At 38.4% G+C, this 23,147-nt stretch overlaps 1 long non-coding RNA gene across 2 annotated transcripts; it reads right to left on the bottom strand.

Annotated features, from left to right (window-relative positions):
• Positions 1-558: 558 nt before the first annotated feature.
• Positions 559-22,505, bottom strand: LOC102147371 (uncharacterized). Of its 2 annotated transcripts, XR_011430124.1 has the most exons (6): positions 22,402-22,505; positions 9,912-10,021; positions 9,117-9,258; positions 8,416-8,548; positions 7,299-7,380; positions 559-3,397 (listed from the first exon to the last, which is right to left on the bottom strand). It is a non-coding gene; the product is annotated as an uncharacterized lncRNA (long non-coding RNA). The 2 variants fall into 2 exon arrangements; XR_011430123.1 differs by lacking the exon at positions 7,299-7,380.
• Between the last annotated feature and the right edge of the window lie 642 nt (positions 22,506-23,147).

Below are 23,147 nucleotides of genomic sequence, written 5' to 3'. Positions count from 1 at the left end.
CAGTTGGTTTCTTTGGACCTGGATAGATGTGAGGCTGGCTTTTTCCAGTTACGTCTTTGAGAAAGGAGGCGGAAGTAAAATCCCAACCATAGGAAGAGAAGGTCTGAGACACTGGAGTCTTCATTTTAAGTCCTCCTCTTCCGCTAGTATACTTGGGGTGAATTTTGCTCTCTGCAATAGGTGGCAAGAAATGAAAGAACTCAACCTCATCTCTCCGGCAGATGAGAGACAAGACCAGCAATTTTGAAGAAGCAACAGCCAATGGCAATACTTCCCAGAGTGGGTCTGGCCCCAGCATATAGTGGGGCATGGCAGCAATGGAGCTTCTAGCAGTGCAGCAGGCACTGGTAATGACCAGGCACTGCACTATTCCTGGGACAGGGCATGCACAAAATAAGTGCTTTCCAAACATCTTTGGAAGGAAGGGAGGGAAGCAGGGAGTTAGAATAAGGGAGGGGTAGAGAGACACATTTATGAAGTAATGGAGGAAAATACATGAGCAATGAGACCAGAGGGTGTATTGGTTTGCTAGGGCTGCCACAACAAAATGTCACAGACTGGGCGGCTTAAGCAACAGAAATTTATTTTCTCACAATTCTGGAGGCTAGAAGTCCACGATCAAGGTGTTGGCAGGTTTGGTTTCTTCTGAGGCCTCTTTCCTTGGTTGCGGTCATCTCCTCTCTCCTTGGCTTGCCTGCTTGCTGTGCCCCACACAGTCTTTCCTCTGTGCGTGCACACCCTTGCTGTCTCTCTGTGTGTCCAGCTTTCTTCTTCTTATAAGGAAATCAGTTCACATTGGATTAGGGCCCATACTAATGACCTCATTTTAACTTAATCGCCTGTTTAAAGGCCCTGTCTCCAAATGCTGTCACTTTCAGAGGTACTGGGGGTTGGGGCTTCAGGATATGAATTTGAGGGGATACAGTTCAGCCTGTAACAGAGGGGAACATCAGTTCGCTGTGTTCTAGCTCTTCCTTCTCCCCCTCACACCCAAAATCTTGACTGGGGCAACAGATTCTCAGAGAGGAGGCCCAGCCAGGGCTCCAGGCCCTCAGGTGACATGAGCAGTGATGGCATGAAGTCTCTCCAACTCTCCCTATAGGACACCGCAGTAGACAGAGTCACAACTACCAGAAATCACAACCACAGAGACAAAGGGCAAAGGACCCATCTCGTAAGTTGCCTAAAAATGTTTTCAAATGCAGGAAGCCCTCTGTGGAAGTGTCAAATGGTTTTCTGGTGCCTGAGACTCTATCTTTGGAAGTATCTTTAGTCCCCAAGCAGAGAAGGAGCCAAAATGAGAAAAATTTAATCTCAATTCAGGGGTAAACTGAAGGAACTTGTCAGGACCATGATAATGTGATTGGCTAAATACATTAGGAAACAACCAAACAAAGCACCTCATCCTACAAGTTGGAGCTTGACGGATGCCATGCTGAAAGCAATGAGAATATCAGACCCTTAAGGAAATCCTGCCTTTCTCCTATATTTCTTCCAGAATATTTGTTTTCATTATGCTTATCTAAATGACTTATATTTGATGACATCTAGTAGGAAATCCCCTATTTGTTGTGGATTTCAAGGCTTCCTATTTTTGGTCACACTCTGGCACAGTATGCACTGGATCAGAGTTGTGAGCTCCAATGATGACCCCACCACACTTATGGGACGTGTGGCTGCTGTCAGTCACTTAACCTTTCTGAGCTTTCATTTCCACATCCATAATTGTGGGCAGTTAGTAATCTCTGTCTGGAGATGCCATACCTTTAATGCAAACAGTGAGAATCTCCCCACATGAAGCCATATAAGTACAAATTTAGTGGGTCCCACTCCCACACATTCTCCTAAAATGTCTTTAACTTCTCTGTGGAAAGCTTTGACCCTTAGGGACTATTTAGTACAGAATTTATTTTAAAACTTGCTCAACTTATTTAATGAAAGATTAATAGAGGTTATTACCATGACGAATGGGTTACTTGTACCTTAGAAGTTTCAGACTGAAAACAAGAAACGCTCTTTATGGTCACCCAGAGACTGCTGATAGTGGACACAGAATCAGCAGAGCATCAGAAGACTCTATTCTGTTATCTCTACTTCTGTCTCAGCCTCTCTCCAAAATTTACAATGTCTGTTTTACTAAGATAGTTACAGTGGCAATAATAATAATAATAATTGCAAGAATAGAAACACGTTTCTGGACCTTTGCTGTTCTTCTGCTTCTTGTAATACTATGCTTTCCTGGATGAAGCCTTACGGCCACTGAAAAGTTAAAAAAAATCAATTTAATTTTCATATCAGCATCCCAAATATCAAGAATGGAATAAAGAAGAAAAATCATTTCATTTGTCCCAGAAAAAACATTTGAAAAAATTTCACATCCATTCATGACTTTTTAAAAAAATTGCACTATTAGAAAACAAGAAATAGAGAACTTTATTAATCTAGCACAGAGCATTGCAAAAGAACCTACAGCTAACATTATAATCAATGGCGAACTATTTAATGCTTTTCTAAAATTGAGGAGTTCATAATAATATACCAGAGTTCATAATTAGTGCAAAAAATCAAAAAGATAAGTTAATAAAAGGCATAAATAATGAAACACAAGAAATAAAACTATCAAAATCCAAAGATAACATGGTTGTATGTGTAGAAAATCCAAAAATATACATCATTAGAATTAGTAATCAAAACATTAAAGGTTGATTTAAAAAATAAAGCAACTATAATTCTATACTGCAGCCACAAACAGAAAATAAGAACTTAGAAACTGCATTTAAAATTGCATGAAAATGCCACGTACCCAGGAATAAATGTAGCAAAATATGTGCAAGACCTTGACCTAATACAAAGTATGTGCTTGTCAGATACAATTCATCCAAATCAGAACTCTGACCCTTTATTAAGTGTTACTAATAATTTCAAGCACACAAGCAATCAAGTCACCAGCAAAAGAGGAAAAGGACTGAAGCCTCCTATGTGGCTCCCTAAGGCCCTCTTTCCTGCATCAGACAGGAGATCTGTGGTCCTGAATAATAGATGAGGTCTCTAATGAGATTTGTAGGTCACTTCACACAATGGGGAAATTTTAAGTTAGGAAACATCTCATTTTATAACCCAGAGAGTTTTATAGCTTATGTGACATTCTCCAAGGAGTCATACCTCATAAATCCATAAATTGTAGGTTTGTTTATAATAAGCAATCCTAAACCAGGGATATCTTGCTCAAATCATTCTATAGATAAGGACTCTTCTAGCAACTGTCATTATTCTATTTGTCTAGAGGTCCAGTTACTAGGTTTATAAGGAGATAGACCAGGTCAGTAATCAGAGGGAAATAAATGGATCACAGGTCAGCTGCTTTAAATCCTTCTTTCCCAGATCTGTAAGCAGAAAACTGTAAAATAAAAAGAGACGTCAACATCAAATAAACAGAGAATTTCATTATTTTCATGGATAAAATTACTCAAAATTCAAAGATATCAATTCTTTTAATTGGATTTATAGATTCATTGCAATGTTAATCAAATTCCCAACAGTTTTTTTCTGTAAAATTTGACAGATTCTAAAATTTATATGGAAATGCAATAACTAAGAATGGCCAAGTCATTCTTGAAGAGGAAACAGGTAGGCAGCCTGCTCTACCGGATGTCAATCTAATGTAAAGCTACCATGATTAAGACTGCATGCTAATGGCCAAAGACAGATAATAGTCTTAGGGAACAGAATACGACATCCAGAAATAGCCTTCACACGATTGTTGACGCTTGACTTATAATAAAGATGGCTTGCAGAGTATTGGGGGAAAAGGCCATCTTTTCAATAACTGCTAGGTGAATTGGATATCCAGAGGGAAAACTTTATATTTTGACCCCTTTCTCATGCCATACACAAAAACCAGTTCCAGGTGGAATAAATATGGGAAGTTCTAAATGTGAAGGGCAAAACAATAAAGCTTCTAAAAATTATTATAAGAAAATATCTGTGTGCCTTTGGGATAGACAGTATTTCTGAAATAGGACACAGATAGCACTGTTCTTAAAAGAGATGATTGATAATATGATTACACTAAATTTTAGAAGTTCTGTTCCTGGAAAGACCTCATAAAGAGACTAAAAAGACAAGCTACAGAGTGGAAGTGATATTTTAATTCAATAACTGACAAAGGCCTTGTATCCAGAATATATAAAGAACTATTTCTAATCAACAAGAAAAACACAGTCATTAAGAAAAATGGGAAAGAGATTTCAATGGTCCCTTGGAAAAAGAGGAAATCCAAATAGGCAATAAACGTATGAAAAGAAACTGAAAGAAATGCAAATTATAAACACTTTCAGATGCCAGTGCATATCTTCCCAAATGGCTAAAAGCAAAAAGACTATCAATATTAAATTTTGGCTGGGCTGGGCTGTCCTGGTGGCGAAGTGATTAAGTTCGCATGTTCCGCTTCTGGGCGGCCTGGGGTTCACCGGTTCAGATCCTGGGTGTGGACACGGCACCACTTGGACAAAACCCATGCTGCTGTAGGAGTCCCATGTATAAAGTAGAGGAAGATGGGCATGGATGTTAGCTCAGGGCCAGTCTTCCTCAGCAAAAAGAGGAGGGTTGGCAGTAGTTAGCTCAGGGCTAATCTATCTCAAAAAAAAAGAAAAAAGTTTGGCGATGACATGGAACAGAAATGTGCTCTCATAGCAAGTGGAAGCATAAATTGGTACAATCATTTTGAAAAACTGTATGTAACTTTCAGACTAATTAAAAATCAATAAGTACAGAAAATAATATTTTGAAATATTATATCTTTAAGATATTAGGGGAAGAAATATATCATTTGGTTTTGGTGTTCAATATAAAGCTAAATATGAGAGTCATATTAATATAGATTGTGTGGTTACATTTCAATGGTGTATTCTGCATGTTAGATCAAAAAGCTGAAATCCTGCATTTTTCACACATATTCAATTTCTGTATCTTGAGAATACTCAGGCAAGCGTAATGTCTCTTTTCGGTGATATTCCCTCTGAAATTAGAAGGTAGTTTTCATGTCCCCCTGAGTCTTCTCTCCCCTGAGTACCTCCTTCATCTATTTTTTCCTTCACAATCTAATCACTTTCCAGTTTGGTTCGTATCTCTTGAAGTGTCGGGGTCCAGAATTAAACACGTTATTGTATGCGCGTCTTGACAAAGCAGACTAGAGTGAGACAGAAATTTCTCTTTTATCAGATATTATATTTCCAGTAATGCTAAAATCCTGTTAACTTTTTAAGAGTGACTTATGACTTTTATACTTTTGAATATGTGCTGCTTCCTATGAACCAAAACCTTTGTCTTTTCTACACATATTGTTACAAAGCCACTCTCTCTTTCGTGCATTTTTAACTCACTTGCAGACATTTATATTTATCAATTTTTAAATGTATATTGTTAAATTCCGCACAATGTTCCAATCTCCCTTTAGGATTCTATTTTTGACACAGTAAACATTCATTAACTGACCACATAGTATAGCATGAGCTCCGTGGGGGGTGGTGTGTGTTGTGTGTGTTGCACGTGACATGTGGTGTGTGGGTGTGTTGTACAAGTTGTGTGAGTGTGTATAGATGAATATAAATAGATACAGATAGACATTGATATATATTAGTATAAAGATATATGGCAGGTTTTAACTACAGTCATTCTGAAGTGGTAGGATTAGGTGTGATTTTTATTTTCTTGTACTTGATTTTGATATTCTTTTGTAACATGTACCTAGTGAGGCAAAAGTTTTGAAATTAATGCCATCTTCTATGCTTAGAGGTGAAGAAGGCAAGTTACATTGGGACAGGTTAGCCCCAGGTAATACTTGGGTTACAAATGCTTGAGACGGATCTTAAAAATGAATAGAATTTTGCTCCAGGTTAATGGATTGTCATTAGCAAAGAATATTCTAGATTTGTGGAGAGACTAGATAGAAAAAATGTTATGGCTTCATCATCAGTGACTTAGAATACCATACCAAAGAGTTTATTATATAGGTAATTTATTCTAGCGATACTAAGGAAAATTAAATGATTTTCAGGAGGAAAGTAACATCTTATCTATGCATTGGAAAGATACCGGTGACAGTAGTGAAAAAGCTAAATTTAGAGATGAGAGATTGGAGAGAAAGACAGCTGTGAAACATCCACGATAGGAATCTTGAGCAAGATGACTGGGTCTGGATAGAAAATTGTCAAGGAAATCAAGAGACTAGATTCCAGCAGTATTTCCCAGACTAGAATACCAGTATTTACTAATGAACATCTTTGAATATCCATTAGTATCAATGTTCTTATTAGTATTTATGTAATTGGGAAATTGAGGGGATTGTTTTTGATCAAATAAACATTAGAAATGTCATATATTACATTCCTCTCTTGAACATTTGAATGCACACAAATATATTAAAGACCTGAGAAGTCTTGCCATAAAGAAATGTGTTTAATTTTCTTTAATACACCATTTTCCAAACTCATTCGATCCCACAGAAAGCCTGTAAACATCTAATGGTATACTAGTATTTCATACACCAAATTTGGGAAACATAGCATTGGAGAAATATTGAGAAGGCAGAAACAACAAAACACAGTATCTAATTACCTAAAGAGGAAGAGAGATGAAGAGAATGAAAAGATGATAAGTTTTTAGCCCCCCAACTAGGAAAACAGTGCTATAATTACCAGGTTCATAAGAGCTGGTTTGATTGGGAATTATCCATGTAGGTTTGGATTAATTAGGTGTCAGGTGTCAGTGTACTAACATTTGAAGATACTCATGTAACAAATCTACATATCTGCAAAACATACTTCAAAAGCTGCAGTAGAAATTCAGATAAGCTATTCACAGAACTTTGCTGCTAATCAAAATACATTGCCTAGCAGAATGTTCCAGCACAACGTCTGGCATACAGAGTGACCCATTTTGTGTCGGAGGAGAAGAATGATGGTAAAGACGCCGCTAAAAAAGTCACGGTAAACGATTCTCATAAATGTGGAAGCTGGAAAATTATTTCCTAGACTTTATGGTGTCTTTTCCTAGACACCATAACTAAAGGACTTCAAGCCTCTTGCTCACTGGCGCATGAGATTCTGGGAAATATCTTTAATCTTTATTGCTATTTCCTTGAGTTTCCTGTTATTTAAGAGCTTAATTGGCATGACTGTGTTAAGATAAATTCAAGAAAGTAAAACAAGATGTGAACTGCTGGGGGCTGAAATTACAGAGCATGAAGGAAATTGTCAGAAAGAACATTAACATCTAGTAGCTGTGGATATATTTCACACCTGGGAGAGGCAGAGTGACTACCACCCTCTGGCAGTCCCAATCTGGCCGAGCTCTGAAAACGCATAGGAAATCTACTTCCTTCTGAAAGGAAAAAGTGAGAAGGCTAGGACATTTGTTCCAATTCCAGCTGTTTTGCTGACCTGCTTTCTGAGCTGAAGCAATTCCAGGAATTGATCTTCTTCGATCCCACATGTGTAGAAGGGAAAGAACAGCCACAGCAATGTGCCTTGGCTGTCTGCTCTGTAAGTTTGCTGAAAATTACCAGAAGAATTAACGCTTGTAAGTGTGGCGTGCCTGGAAAAGGCTTGAGGTCAGAAGGAGGTTTACCTCCCACAACTCCTTTACCAATTGAAAAATGTGACCTTGACTTTTTGGTCTTCTACTTTTCTCATGTGTAAAACAAGAAGAATAATTCTAAAACTATGAGAAACTACAGAATTAAATAATACCTACACATGTATTTTAAGAAATCATAAAATTATAAAAAATCAAAGCAAAATCATAAAAATCAAAATACGCGCTGAATAAATTATTGTGGTTATTATTGCTATTTATATTATCTATTCCATATAAGTAAGCTTAATGAAAATATGCTTGAGATTTCTCTAAGAAATGCGATGTGTACATACATAATTCCCAACACTGAATGTTAAACTGTTTAGTTCCAAAACCGAATGCCTTTCTTCATGCTCTACTCAATGATTTTCAAAAATTCATTTCATAAATAAAGCAATTGTCTATGTTTCCTTGTCCTGCTTTCTCTGTTTCTGGGTGATATTTTACCATTTTTATTTCCAACCTGTCCTTAGGTCATTAATCCAAAGAAGAAAGATTTTTTTTCCCTTAAGAAGGGTATTTCTTCAGCACTTTCTGTTACATGCAAAGTTGCCTCAAGGAAAAAGTTCTTTCAAAGACTCCTTTCACTTCTCTGTTAGATCCAGCTAATGAAACTTTAACAAGACCCCACAGGGTGCCGGCTTTTCTTGTTAACTGAATTTTCTAGTAAACAGGAGAATAAATCAGAAATGATTTTGTGTTATCCATTCATGTTTCTAGTAAGTTGATCTCTCTCTTGCAAACCTAACTGAATTAATTTTTACTGTTTGAAGTTCTTACCTGAGTCAGGGCTGTCATTTTAAATACAGAGATTTTATCTCCCAGGAGTCAGGGCGTGACTGTAAACTCAATGTATTTTACAGCATTGACCATGCAGATGCAAATTCTTCGAAGACATTGCAGTGAATGTAGACTGGCTCCAAGATAAAGTGAGAAATTTGCATTTTTTTATTGAACAAGTTTCTTAAAAGCTTATTTTGTGACTATTTCCTACTTCTTTTTAAAAGTAACATACCTGAAAAACTATGTTGATTAGTTGAGGGTTTGGGTTAGATTCAGTCCCTTCTCAGATCCAAAATAGTTCACGAAAAACTTTAATTCATCAAACTTTTATTCCCTACCCATAGTGAGCAATGCACTAATGGGGGTCTAGTGCCAAGTGAAAGGACTGCCCAACGTATCTGGTATCCTTTGGAAACTTCTACCTCCTCCTCATCTCTAGCCATTCCTGAACACCTAGTAACGAAAGTAGTCAAGACAAATATTCCCATTTACTAAGAACAATAAATGGATAAGTGAACTTGAAGCTTAGGAAGTGTACATATTAACCCTACATCTAGAACCACTAATCAGAGCATCCAAGTGGCAATACTGGGTAGCACCTGACCAGCAGATCTCTTTCCCACTGGTACCACCTGCAGCGACCTAACTTCCCCAATAATGAACTGGAACAATATTGCAAAAATTACTTCCATTCATACCTATTTGGAGTTGCTTGCCCCTCAAGCGAGGCTGTAACCACCTACAGCCTGGCCAAGACTCCCGCTTGCTCCACCTAGTGTATAAGGAGCCATGGCTCCTGTTTTCTCCATCCGTCTTGCTTCTGCACTATTTTCCATCCTCCTGAAAAACAAGTTGACTTCTGTAAACATATTTTTCTATGTATAGCATTGCCAACATGCAAATAGATGATAATACATTTCAGCTAATAGGAAAAAGGTAAATATTTATGTCCCAGGTTGAGTTTCCTGGGAAGCAGAATTGGAGATAAAGTTTTGCATACAAGATGTTTATATACGAGTGTCCTTGGGATCAATATTTGGGGAAGGAAGGGAGTAGAAGCAGAAATGGGCATAAAGGAAAGTCAAGCTACAGTGACCACCTGAAAAGAGCCTTGGCCAATGCCATGGGGAACTCTGGAGCTGGAATGGACCTTTAGAGTTGGCCCAGATAATCAGAATTTACACTCCATCAATCATTGGACATGGGTCATCTGGGGAAGGGTATGACCCTGGGCGAGATGGCTGTCTATTGCCAAGGTAATCACTGAAGGGGCTGACAACTGAAGGATGTCTGCTGACAGCACTCCCAACAAGCCCTTCATTAAAGGGGATTGGGGCTGTGCGTGACAGCGTCCACTACAATTTGGCAGTGCTTAAATTTGGTACATGATAAGCCCTTTCAATCTCATCAAGTCATGGTATTGTGGGATGGCTGCCAGCTCCAGCCACGGTAACTGCACAATAGAATGGAATGTGCTAAAGCTCCTGAAGTACCTATCTTGTGGACTATTCCATGAAGTCTATTCAGCTGGAGTCAACCGACAGGCATCTGAAAGCATGTTTTGATTCATTCTTCAGGGTTCCTGGGGCATCCTTCAGGAAGACTGCAGGAGTACAGTGAATTCAACTGGACATATCAGACAGTTCTTCATAATGAGCCACAAAGAAGACAGGGCACCACCGCTCGTAACAGTGGTTATAAAAATAGCAGACTCAGATCAGAAATCTAAACTATGAAATGTTATTAATCTTGGTCAAGATATACAATTAGTCAAAAATAATTCTCATAAACCAAATAAAGTTAATGCTATTTTGGTAGTTCGCTTTACTTCACAAACTTTCAAAAGCCAGAGTGATACTGTGCAGCTGTTACATAGCATTTATAATGAACAGGGTCTCCTTAGCTGCTGTGAACTATATTCACATCCCAACTATGAAGAGACAAAGCACATGGTCACGAAGTATTAATCATATTATTTATATGATCCCCCACTTAACCTTATAGCTTGGCACATTTAATAATAAAGCCATTCTAGCCATTTTAAGTCAGGGGCTGGTTTTGCTCCCTTTAATGTTTAAGAAGGGATAATTCTAGACCAGCATGTGAAGGTGACAGTGTTTCTGGGCTAAGAATTGGAAAAGTTCCTGATATGCCTCCAACCCAGTGACCTTGGACAATTCAGCCTCATTTTCTTCATCTGTATAAGGAGAGGATTAGAATATTATATAATCTTCAACAGTCCTTCTAATCTAAAACTTTATGATCCTCTTCACATTTCTGATTAGTAAGTAGTTGAGAGGAAGCAGATTAAGATTCAATAACACATACACAACAAACTTCTGTAAATACGTGTGGTGACTGATGTTAACTACACTTATTGTGGTGATCATTTCACAATATATACAAATATCAAATCTTCACGTTGTACACTTGAAACTAATATAATGCTATATGTCAATTATACTTCAATTAAAAAAAAGATTCATTAAGAGTGACTGCAAGATTTCCTCTTTGAGAGACGAATTATGAAAGTCCCATGTGTGAAATAGTCAGGATATGAGCTGACATCATCCTTCTGATCATCCATCAAGATTAAAGACATTTTCTTTCATTACAGAAGATGGCTAATGAGAGTCTGAAACTGAGAGACAGTCCTGTGATTGAATATCATAATTTTGCATGATGACCAACCCTAGGTTTTCATTAGATCTGCAAAAAGTGGGTTTTTAATTTTTTTTGTTGCTGTAACATTAGATTATAACATTATATAACTTTCAGGTGTACATCATAATATATTTTGAATTCTGTGTAGATCACATCATGTTCACCACCCAAAGACACATTACAACCCATCACCACACACGTGTGCCTAATCACCCCTTTCACCCTTCTCCCTCTGCCCTTCCCCTCTGGTAACCACTAATCCAATCTCTGTTGCTATGTGTTTGTTTATCCTTGTTTTTATCTTCTACTTATTGAAAAAAGTGTTTTTTTAATGAACCGTCTTTTCTTTTTCTTATTACAATAGTTTCGTCTCAAAGTGTTAAGATTACCGTAATACATCTCTTGCAAATGGTGTCCAAGACAATAGAGTCACCTAAGTTAATATTAATCATGTACTTTATATTTAAGAATATCTTAAAAATGCTTTAACTAACACAGCAGTTTCATTGTAAGCTCTAACCAGGAAAATAAGGGTAATTTCCAAATGGTAGATTCTAGGAACTGGATTGTATAACCCACTTATAGACTTAACAGCTGGTTTATGCACCCATAGTTGCCTTTTGTGGCTTAAAAAAAAAAACTATCAACACAATTTGGAAAACCACTCTCACTTGGAAAAATGCAGGCTCTGCTTCCATCACATTCCTACTAATTTGGACCAATCCTTTTAAAGAGGGAAATCCTATGCTATGATTTGTCAGATCTGAGTTTCATGTCTACCCTGTGTCAGAATGCAAGCAGAACACTGAAACTGACGGTACCACTAGAACTACCTGGGATAGTGGTGGGGTGAGTCTCAAATAGAGATAGCTTTGCTGAGCAGACAACAAGACTGACATTACCCACATAGTAATCAGTTTATTTTTCTTGAAATTCTCCCCTTCCATGGCTTCTTCCATGCTATCCTCCCCTGATTTTCTCTTACCTTTCCAGCAACTTTTCCTCAGTATCCTTCCAGGGTTCTCTTCTCCCACTCCCCTTTCAAAAGAGAGTTTTCCACTGAGCTCCATCCTCAGCCCTCTCCTCCATCTGTACTTTTCTTGGATAAACTCATGGCTTCAATAGCCACTTTTTTTGCTAAATAATATCACTAGCCTAGACTTTTCTATAAGCACTAAACCCATATTTTCAATTGTCTGCTATATAATCTATAAACACTTCAGATTCAGCATACTTGAAAACTGAACTTATCAAGTTCCTCAGAAATCTGATCATCCCTCTTTTAGTCAGTAGCACCATCACTTCCATCATAGGCCTGAAGCATGAAGAGGTAATGCTACAGTCGTCTCTTCCTTTTCTGGTCTATAGTCAAGTAATGTAGACAGAAAATAGATCAAAGCAAGGGCACTTCTCAAGAGACTGCTGGCATGAAGGTATGCCATGGAGAGCCGGGGGATTATACAGATGTGCTGGCAGTGGGGACCAGCCTGGGCAGGGTTTGCGGATGGGAAATAGCTATAATGGTATTAAGAAGGAGGAGAGAAATGCAGGGAGAGGGATGGACATGCTCAAAGACAAATGTCTTTGACAAATGTCAAAAACAAATAGAGATATGGGAAAACATACAAAAGACGTTGAGGTGAAATCAACAGAAGAATAACTGGATAAGAGGAGTAGGAGAAAGAATGAAGTTGACACGACCCCAAGATTTCTGATTCCAATGGTAAAGTAGATTCGAGTGTTTTTCATTTCTATCTCCAAGGCTACCACCCTTCTCTAAAGAGTAATGAGAGATATCATCTTTTCTCACCTAGACCACTGAAATATCCTCCATGTTAGTTTCCCTGAATCTACTCTTCCCCTCCAATTCAGTCTCCCAATAACAGTCAGAGTGATGTTTTCAAAGCATAAATTTTATTCTTTCACTATAAGTATTAAGCCTCCCATAATGGATTTTCTCTAATTGGTTGTAGGAAAAGATGAAAATACTTGATACATCTTAGAAGGGCCTACTTGGTCTTGTCCTTGCTTGCCTAGTCTATACTGAAAACTTTTACCACTCCCCTAGATATATCTATCTTCTTTCTAGTCTCTCTAATATGCAAGTCTCCCTCTAATGCGCTATGCTACCCACCCCCCCAAGGCCTTTGCAGATGTTATAATTTCCGCCCGGAAGTCATCCTCTGCCTAGTTAACTACTACTCATCTTTTTAATCTCAGCTTAATTAGCAATCTGTCATGGAAGTCTTTCTCCCTCTCCCTCCTCCTCCTTTCAGAGAAGGCTGCTCTCTTGTTAGATGCTCTCACAGCATATTGTACTTGCCCCTCTTAGCACTTATTCCAATGTGAAATTAATTTCCTATTTGCATAATAATGTGATTAATGAGTCTCCCGTCTCTAAATAATAAACTCTATAAATGCAGGGACCACTATTGTTTTGTTCAACATTTTATCCTTAGTGCATAGGCCGAGGTCTGGTCCTCAGTGATGCTTGACAAATTTTATCTTGGTTGAATGCATGAATTAATTGCCAAAGGGGAAGCAGATATGTTTATTGGCTTTAAGAGGCCTGTAGGAGATTCAGAGGAAGATGTTTAGCATGTGGTTCAGAGGCAGATCTCCATGGTTGAAAAACCCTCCTTTTAGGGTCAAACTATCAGGGTTTAAAGCTGAGTTTAGACATTTTCTATCACTGTAACCCTAGACAAACTGCTTGATATCACTGAACTTCAGTTTCCTCCTTATAAAATGGAGATGATAATAGCATCTGCCTCATTGGTGGTGGTTCTAAGAGTTAAATGAAATCCTGCATGTATACTTGGTAACCCAGTACCTTGCACATACTAAGGACACAGTGAATATTGCCATTGTTGTTGTTAACATTTTGGAAGTCTGGACTACAAGGAAATGTTGGGACTGGTTGTAGTTTTCAAATTGTTCAGGATGGTTGAAATGGTGAAAGTGGTGAGATTGCCGAGAAAGAAAATACAGGGTGGAAAAAAAGGCCAAAAGAGAGAACTGGAGTGAACACCAAAAGATTCAGAGGGAAAGGAAAAAGACTTACGAAAGACTGATAAGAGAATAGGAAGCAGGACAGGAAAGTTTGGCATAAAAGAAGACAAGAGATCTGATTCTTTCCTATTCATTGATGACTTTATAATAAATTTATTCTTTAGATGCTAGACCTTAAAATGTCATGATGAAAAGTCAAAGTCCTTATTGAGTTCTCTAGAAATTATCTACTTTGGCTTAGCAAAGTTCTTACCAACTGGAAAGCAAGGAAGTCAATGTTCTTCCCTCATTATTATATCAGAGAACAGCTTCCTTGGTCCTTAGTTGATCTAAAAAAGACTATGATGAAACAACACATTGATGGAAGATGAAAATGGCTTAAAGAATTTTCCAGCAAGCAATGTACAGCCCTACATCAACCCCAGGGTCCTTTGTGTATCAAAGAATCTGCTGCAGAAATAAAATGACTGAGTGCATGCCATTTTCTTATGATTAGAATAACAGCAAAAAAAGCAACCTGCTGCATGTTTTATATCCAATTCAATGCATTGTATTTTCATTCCTAACTACTCTCCATTAGCTCTGACATTTCCAGATTCAATGGAAAACCAGAAATTGCACATTCTGCTTATAGTTTTGTCTTCTTTTTCCTCAGGAAAATAAATGACTGTTCAAAGAGATTTCCCAAGAAATTCATCTCCAAGGACTGCTACTCTTATCAAGTGGCCACGCCCTTTGTAACCACAGCATATTGGGGACGATCTGGCAATCGAGAACACAAAAAAACCCATGCTTCTTCACATTGCTTGCTTCCAGTTGGTAAACAAAATAATCAAGTCTCAGAATTAGATGCATTTTTTCATCAGATAAAGAAATGACACTTGGGTTATGTTATTGCATTTTCTGTAAGTAAATAACAGCTCTTATAACTTTACAAGTAGTGGACATGACAACAGCAAAACCAGAGTGGTTCTAATTATCCTACCAGATTGAAAGTGCTGATCAGTGTTCCAAAGTGTTCCCAGCCACATATTCTCCATGAATAATTCAGAGAACTATGGATATATATTATTCAGATTCAAAATCTAGAGTTGTTAGACAAAACTTTTACAGACTGTTTTCTTGACTAGCTGTTTCTGGAATTTGTAACTTATGTCGGCAAATTTCAGAAAGAATTTAAGCAATGAGGGCCGGCCCTGTGGCTGAGTGATTAAGTTCACACACGCCGCTTCAGCAGCCAGGGGTTCGCCGGTTCAGATCCTGGGCATGGACCTATGCACCGCTTGTCAAGCCATGCTGTGGCAGCATCCCACATAGGAGAACTAGAATGGCCTACAACTAGGATATACAGCTATGTACTGGCACTTTGGTGGGGGGTGGGTGTAAACAATGAGATAGGTTTGCATCCATTCATGAGAACTTCCAGTTTCTCTTAGTGAAACATCAACAAATACATTTTGCATGGGATAGAACACAAAGATTGTGTTCTGTTAATATTCACTGTACTAATTTAGAGAATTTGTCATTGATATGAATATCTACACAACCCTATCTGTCTAATAACATTATGCCCAGTGGAAAAGAATCTCCTTTTTGAGTTGGCTTGGAGTTATTGCAAGAGTCACAGTTGTTTTAGAATGCATTTTGAAGTCATAGCGAACAGAAATACTGGCTGTAATTTGGAAGTAGCAACTATTATTTCTCTGGGTTCTCATTTACCTCAATCACAGAGAGCTTTATTACCTGAATCAGTCCTATCCATTATAGTGACATATTTAACACAGAGTGGTTGATAAGTGTCAGATACCATACTTCAGCATTCGGCAAACATGTCTATTATACCATGGCCAAAAACTTTAAATAATAATAATAATATCTTCTGAATGATAGATAGTAGACCACGAATTTATCTCCAGAGTTACAACAGCCCATTTGGGCATATCCAGTACAGATCGCTTTCCACTCAGCAAACACGTTCTGGGAAGCAGTAAGTAAATTCAGAAAGGACAGAGAATGGAAAAAAAAATTCATTTCAGAATTTGCTTATCTTTGACGCAATCAGCAAATCTAAGAGCCTGCTACAGACAAGGTGCTGACAGCAGAGCTAAGAGCATGGTCTCTGCCTTCTAAAAGCCTGGAGTCTACACTAGTTAAATTCATGGAGCTACGCTCTCCATATCAATCCACATTTTACATGATCTCTTATTTCCCAGCAGGCAAACTTTTCTCCGTGGGCAGTTTCCTGGAACTCTAGTCCAAAGATCAATTTATTCCTTCTTAGGAGATTTCTGTTCTCTTTGGAATTCTCTGCAATACTAACCTGATTAGCAGGGAGGCCAGGACCGAGTATTAATGAGATAATTATGATGTTTTCTTACACCAGGCAACCAGATACTTCTGGCAAGGACCAGTAGGATGGAAAGCAGGAGGACAAAGGGAAAAACCTGGCTTCCAGAAATGACTTAGGCTCTCTGATATCTTCATTGAAGAAGCAAAATCTAATAATAATCATCACAAATACAACAGCACACAACAGTGAGGGAAGAACAATGAGTACAAGGCCCTGGGAAGAAAAAATAGTTGAAAGTTTGCCTGTAACATGGCAGCCTAGTTTATGGAACTTTTCTGCACACATTCTGGTAAATATCTCCTATAATTAAAGTGTGTTTTTTAAAATAATTTCTTTTTCCTTACTGGGCATGTTGCAAGGTCACAAAATTTAAGTCATTCCACAACTAAGGTTTACATAGAAAAATTTAATTTCTTGATTTTTTCCTAAATAATGTCTTTCTCTTGAGTCCCAGACCTTGGTTAGCAGAACAAAAGATACAAAATGTCTGATTTAATTTAACACTTAATTAAATCAAATAATTTACACATCTTTCCCAAAAATGGTGAGTTGATGTTGGCATAAGAAATTTCCTCCTGGTGTGAGTCCTCAGGGACGTTCTGGCTCCCGTTAGTACCCAGCACGATGTCCCTTGTTCTCCTAGTCCATAGGTAGTGTGAAAGTCAGCACCTGGCTTTTCGTGGTCTACTTTTTGCCTAGGAAAATTACTCCCAAGGAGCATCTGCAATTTGTCCTCTTTCTAACTCAGCTTTAAGCTTTTCAGACCTGTAAAGATCTCTTCCTCATGGCCCTGAGACCCAGCAGGTTCCCCCCAGCTCTGGCTATGGGATCATCTCATCCCACTATCATGACCCTGTGGGAATTTTTAAAATCCATCCTTTGACAAATGCTCTACTGACAACTTTCCACACAATCAAAAATTTAAAATATTCAGAATACAGTAGATAGTGTCTTGTGCACTAGAAATCAACATAACAGGAGTCCCTTCTCATGATTATAAAAGCAAAGCAAAACCTAAAAACTTAGTTTGAGTGGTGGACAGGACCTCTAAAATAATAAAATAAAATAAAAAAATAAAATTAACTAAAAAATACCAGCAGAGAATTAAAACTGAGGTGTAGGGTAAGGAGGGGATGAGATTTTTAAATAAATGCTTTTGTGACACAAAAAAACATGGAGTTAGAAAAGAGTTTTGGGTGAAGCAGTGTCTCTGACTGTAGCTATCACTATATGTCCTTCTTGCCCAGTGTCCCTAGTGCTGACTGGAGGTACTGCTATGAGCAGCCACAGGGCGGGAATGCATAGAGCATGCCTGTGTTTTCTCCCCCATTGGACACACCCACTGGCAGGCTGACAACCCCTGTAACTGTGTTCTGTTTGAATTAGGAGACCAAGTTCCTGAGTAGGCCTGGCTCCTTCACAGGTGTACCCTTAGTGCCAGGCCCACTCGGGGTCACCTAGTGTCTAGGAGACCACATAGCCATTCGGCCTCTCCTGCTTGATGCATTTTATTACATGACCTTGTCAAGATTGGGTTTGTCCAGTTGAAGGTGCTGGACAATCCTCAGCCAGGCAGCTTGTGTGGTCTTTGAGGAGCTCGTTAATAATCCCCTGGTCTTCCTCTAGGACGTGCATAGATGTTGAGAAGCAACTGTTTTTCAACACAAGAAGCCCATTCCTACCCTGTGATGGTACCTAGCTCTCAGGACAGTGCCCATGACAGGCAGCGACTGAAAAAGGCTTAAGAGGGTTCTCTAGACCCAATGACACTCTATTCTCTTCACTCCACTAGAATAGTCTACACCATGCATACAGTGGTTGGCTCCCAAAATCCCAGGCTGGGGAGACTAATCCAACATGGGGAGTGTAAGAATGTATTGCCTGAGCTTAGTTGTGAAACATAAGGATGAGTAGGCAAAACTAGATGACAATGGAGAAAACTGTTCCAGCTGAAGTTAGAGATAAGCGAAAGGGCAAGGAGGCAAATCACATTATGACATTTTCAAGGGAGCTGCAGATGGTTTAGTAGGAATAGATAACAGAAGTTTATATGAGAATGTCAAAATATATCTGGGGGTATAGTCAAGGCCTAAGTCATTTAAGGCATTATCTGCCATGCTTCATGTTTAAGACTTGAGAGAAGCGTTGAAGGGTTATAAGCCTAGGACGAAATTGGCATTTTAGAAAGATCACTCTAGAACCACATGGAAATTTAACTGGAGGCAATTTAGAAGACTTGCAATAATCCAGCTGAGAAATAATAAAGTCATGAACTAGTACAGTGGCAAAGAGAGAGAATGAGGAGACAGACTTGAAAATTATTAATGCGGCAGAATGAAGGAGTTGATATCTGATGGTCTGTGTGTGATTAGAAAGAGAAAGGAAAAATGAGACATTTCTGACTTGAGGGAGGGAATACAGGAAGACAAGCAGGTTTTGGAAAAGATGATGATTATTCCCAATTTGTTATTAATTTTGTAATTGACAAGCACCTGATAAAACTAGCCCCAATGAGACAGAGCTTTGATAGGGAGGAGAAGAAGAAGAAAGAAAACAGGTCGAAAGGGGGCCAGAAGAGGGCAATGTGTTTCACAAGATCCTTGAATCTTTAATTTCATACTCTCCTTTATTATGCATACCCACCAAATCCTGTTGATCTCTCAGTCAGAAGCCTAGAACACTTTTTTAGTCCTCTATATTTCAACTGAGCCTTTTATTCTTATTCATTTATATTAGAGGAAAATAAGTCTCATCCTGTACCCAAAGGAACCACATAAGAGTAATGCATCTTGAACATATCACCCCTTCTCTACCCTATCTCCATAAATTTGTCTTTACAGAATTACCGTTTAGTAAAGAGTTTGACTTTCTTCGCCAAAGCCAATGTAAAAAAAAACACTGGATGTGGAATCCATATGAATTTTTAGTAAAAAAAAAAAAACAAAAAAAGCTCTTTGGTGCATAATTTTGTGTTTTAATATCTTTACAGACTTGATGTCCGGCCTGCAGCTTTAGATTCATGGTTTTGTTCAGTGCTGTCTGTATAAGGACATCACGATACATTCACCTCATATCGAAGGGACAGGAAAACGTTGTTTCTTTTCATCAGCTAATAGATGGTCTATCCTATTGTCAGACAATGAGAACTACACCATTTGCTGTTTTCCTCTTGCCTGGGCTACAGAAAATCTGAGTATAAAGTTTAGAGTTAATTATTTATACTATTCTTAATCTGAGATTTGTTTTGCTTTTGCTTCTCTTCTTCATGCCCCTGCTCCCCAACTTTGTTACTTAGTTTGACTTTTATTTTACGTTACTGATTGCATCCATCTGTACCATGTTCTCACTATAAGCCAACTTACACCCCCTTTAGAGCTCCTGATTCCTGTTCTACCGGGGATCCTAGAAGCCTGCCTGCTACTGAGGGCCTCCTAGAGTTCTCAAGCTATATAAACATTTTGCTGGGATCCTTTTATTTCCTCCTCAAAAGCAACATTGAATCTCCAGCTGCTGGGAAATAGTGATTTTCCCTATTATTGGAATCAATGAGTCAAAGCATATGCCTTTAATGGAGGTTTTGGCAAGCATGATATTAGAGTTATTATTAGATAGAAGTAAACTGGATGGTTTATTTTCTGTGCTGCATATACAAATCAATGGTTTAAATCAAACACTGCAGTTTATAAAGTGGTAGAAATATTTACATGGGAAAAAAGCACTAATCGATGCACAGCATTAAGAAAACCTAAGTTTTGCAAATTCCAGAAGCCAAAATATTTCACAGATCACTAGAAGGGTAAGAACAAAGAAAACTCAAAGTATATAAACCCATGTTAAAAAATGTGCTCCACCCTCAGTCTGGATCAGTCAGTATCTTCCAGTTGCAAGGAAAAGGAGACTCATCTAGTGATCCCAAGTAATCAAGTAACATTGGGGTGGCGAGGAGGTGTACTGTATGAATACAATTGCAAAGGAATCCAGGAAAAGTCGAATAACTAGAGTGGGATCCACAGTAGAGCCAGGCTACAGAATCTCCACTGAAAACCTAGACACAAGTCTGTAAATACGGCCAAACACATAATAAATGGTTTACTGGTATTGTGTTACAATGCACGATGAAATAATATTATCTGTTTCTACACTTTATGGCTACCCTGGAGTGATATGTCACTAACATCTCTCCTTGCTCTCTTCTCTTCATTATCAGTTTTTTGGTTCTTTCTTTTTACCTTCATACTTTTTCTTACGTAGTTCTCTTTTAATACTTTCTGCTTTCCTCTAACTCCAGCTTGATGCTACTTATGACCTCAACCACACATCTTAATTCTCTCTATACGTCCTCTGATATGCCTCCCAATTCCCTCTGCAATTCCTAATTTGGTCCAAACAAGAAAAAGCCTGATTGGCCTATACGTCTTTTTGCACCAGGCCACATAATAGGCCATTGACCTGTCTGTGGATTTGGTTAGGGAAGCCTTTGGGGGTCATACGATACTCCTAGACCTGCCCTATGAGCTACGAGCAAAGAATTTTCACTTAGGAAGGACAAAGGGCCTGGCACCAAGACTGTGGGTCTAACATGTAGCCCTATAATTAACTCATGCGATGAGAAAGTGACAGAGTTCTACGACTGTGCTCCTTCAAAAAATTAAATTAAATTTCATCTTCTGAATTTTATACAGATTTCCTGGGTACTCAATATGGACTTCCAGAATGAACACATATAGCCTAATCAAAAGAATCAGTGAATCAAGGCATATGTCTCTAATGAGAACAAGCTGCTGCCTTTGTCTTATGCATTCAAAAGATGAATGCAAGTGAATTTCCGATTATTGGGTGTTGTTCTTTATCCTCATCACCCTCCCTTTGAATGACATAGTCTCCTGCTGTAACTGATCTTCTCAATAGGCACCATTACTCAACTCCTGATGCAGCTATTGCAATTAATTCCATCTGTATGTCTTGTACCTTGAAGGCTTCAAGTACTTTTGGAGCAAAATGTTCTTGCTTCAAAACTCTAAAGGGATTAAAGCTATATATACTTAATAAATGTGGATTAATAGAATATGTGATTATATCTAGACTCAAAGCTCATTGAAAGTAGGGACTGTCTCTCTTGTTCATTTCTCTTCCCCAGATCCTAGTATGATGTCTGACACATAGTATGTGCCCAAAATATTTTTCAAAATAAGTAATCAATCAAATCAATGAACACCATATCTATTTGCCCTCAACTTCTAAACAGTGGAAAGAGTGGAGAATAGAGTCTAGTAAGGACCATTTTTTGAATAGTATCCAAAAGTATCATAGTATGTCATAGTATATCATAGTATGATACATTCCATAGTATCAGTGAGTAGACAATTAAACTAGAAGTGAAACAGGTTTAGATGCAGGTCTTCTAACTAAAAATGAGATCCTAGATAAAAGCGAAAGTAAAACAAAATACTGCAGAGACTCTAATAGGAAAAAAAAGTATTTAATTGTTCTTAGATGGATCTAGATGGATAGATAGACACATGGATACATAGGTAGATGATTGATAGATAGATAGAGCTAAAGATAGATCGATTGATAAACAGTAGCATCTACTAGCCAAAGCTTGGTGTTTACTGTTTGGTATTCTCACATGAAGAATTCTCAGATATAAGTTTCTGTGCCTTTTTCTGAGGAGTGAAGATTCTTAAAAATAGACATAAGGGGCCTGGCCCTGTGGCCAAGTGGTTAAAGTTCCACACATTCCACTTTGGTGGCCAAAGTTTGGATCCCAGGCATGGACCTACTCCACACACCAGCCATTCTGCGGCAGTGTCCCACATGTAAAGTAGAGGAAGATTGGCACAGATGTTAGCTCAGGATGAATCTTCCTCAGCAAAGAAAAAAGAAAGAGACATGAAACCCCTCATACCCCAGGGCAGGACCCATCCTCCAGCAGGAGTTAGAGCCCCATTGCCTACCTGGGAGTGATTTTGTAGAAAAAAGTCCTTGCTCTGGATTACCTCTCTCATCTCACTTTGGTCAATACAGAGTAATTAGATTTCTAAGCCCATCTTCACTCTCTAAACAGGAAGAGAAAAAGGCAGAAAAGAAACCCACAGAATGTTATCTGTGACTCATTTCAACTTTGTGTGAATAATTTGGCAGCACTTGATAAGGACAAGGGCATGATTTTGCTATTAATGAGGAATATTCACATATGTTTTCTCTCATACTATTGTGCACCCAGATGAGAGACTAACTGCTCTGAACAATGCTGTTGTTTCTCCTGGGGCTTGTTGTCATTAATTGAAATCATAGAAAGGGCCTGATTCACCAAAATGAATCACTCACATAATGGCCAAAGTTCTAGAAGCTTGTGCCCTGGGGCCCAGGGACTGGATTCTTTGTGTTTCTGATGTGGGCAGCTCTGATGCCAGCTCATTTGGTAAGGTTTGGGGAAACTCTTTAGTCTCTTCCTTTAAATTAAAAAACAAACTTTGTCATTTGGATCTTTGACAAAAAACAATCCCTTTGCTAAATAAAGAAATTTTAATTTCTCTTTTAGCTATGAGTCACAATCTCTTGGAAGGGGTAAGATCCAACGGGTATTAATGGTGTCCTCCCTGGTTTGAAGGACTGGGTGCATTGTTTCTGCCTAGTTTTGTTTATCATTTTTAAATAGGACCAACGTGGGAAGACTGGCAGGTGGCACACAAGGCCACAG

This window comes from Equus caballus, chromosome 21 (genome assembly GCF_041296265.1).
Source record: "Equus caballus isolate H_3958 breed thoroughbred chromosome 21, TB-T2T, whole genome shotgun sequence".
NCBI classification, from domain to species: domain Eukaryota; kingdom Metazoa; phylum Chordata; class Mammalia; order Perissodactyla; family Equidae; genus Equus; species Equus caballus.
Note: the sequence above shows the minus strand (reverse complement) of the source record. Positions and strands in the feature narration are given on the sequence as shown.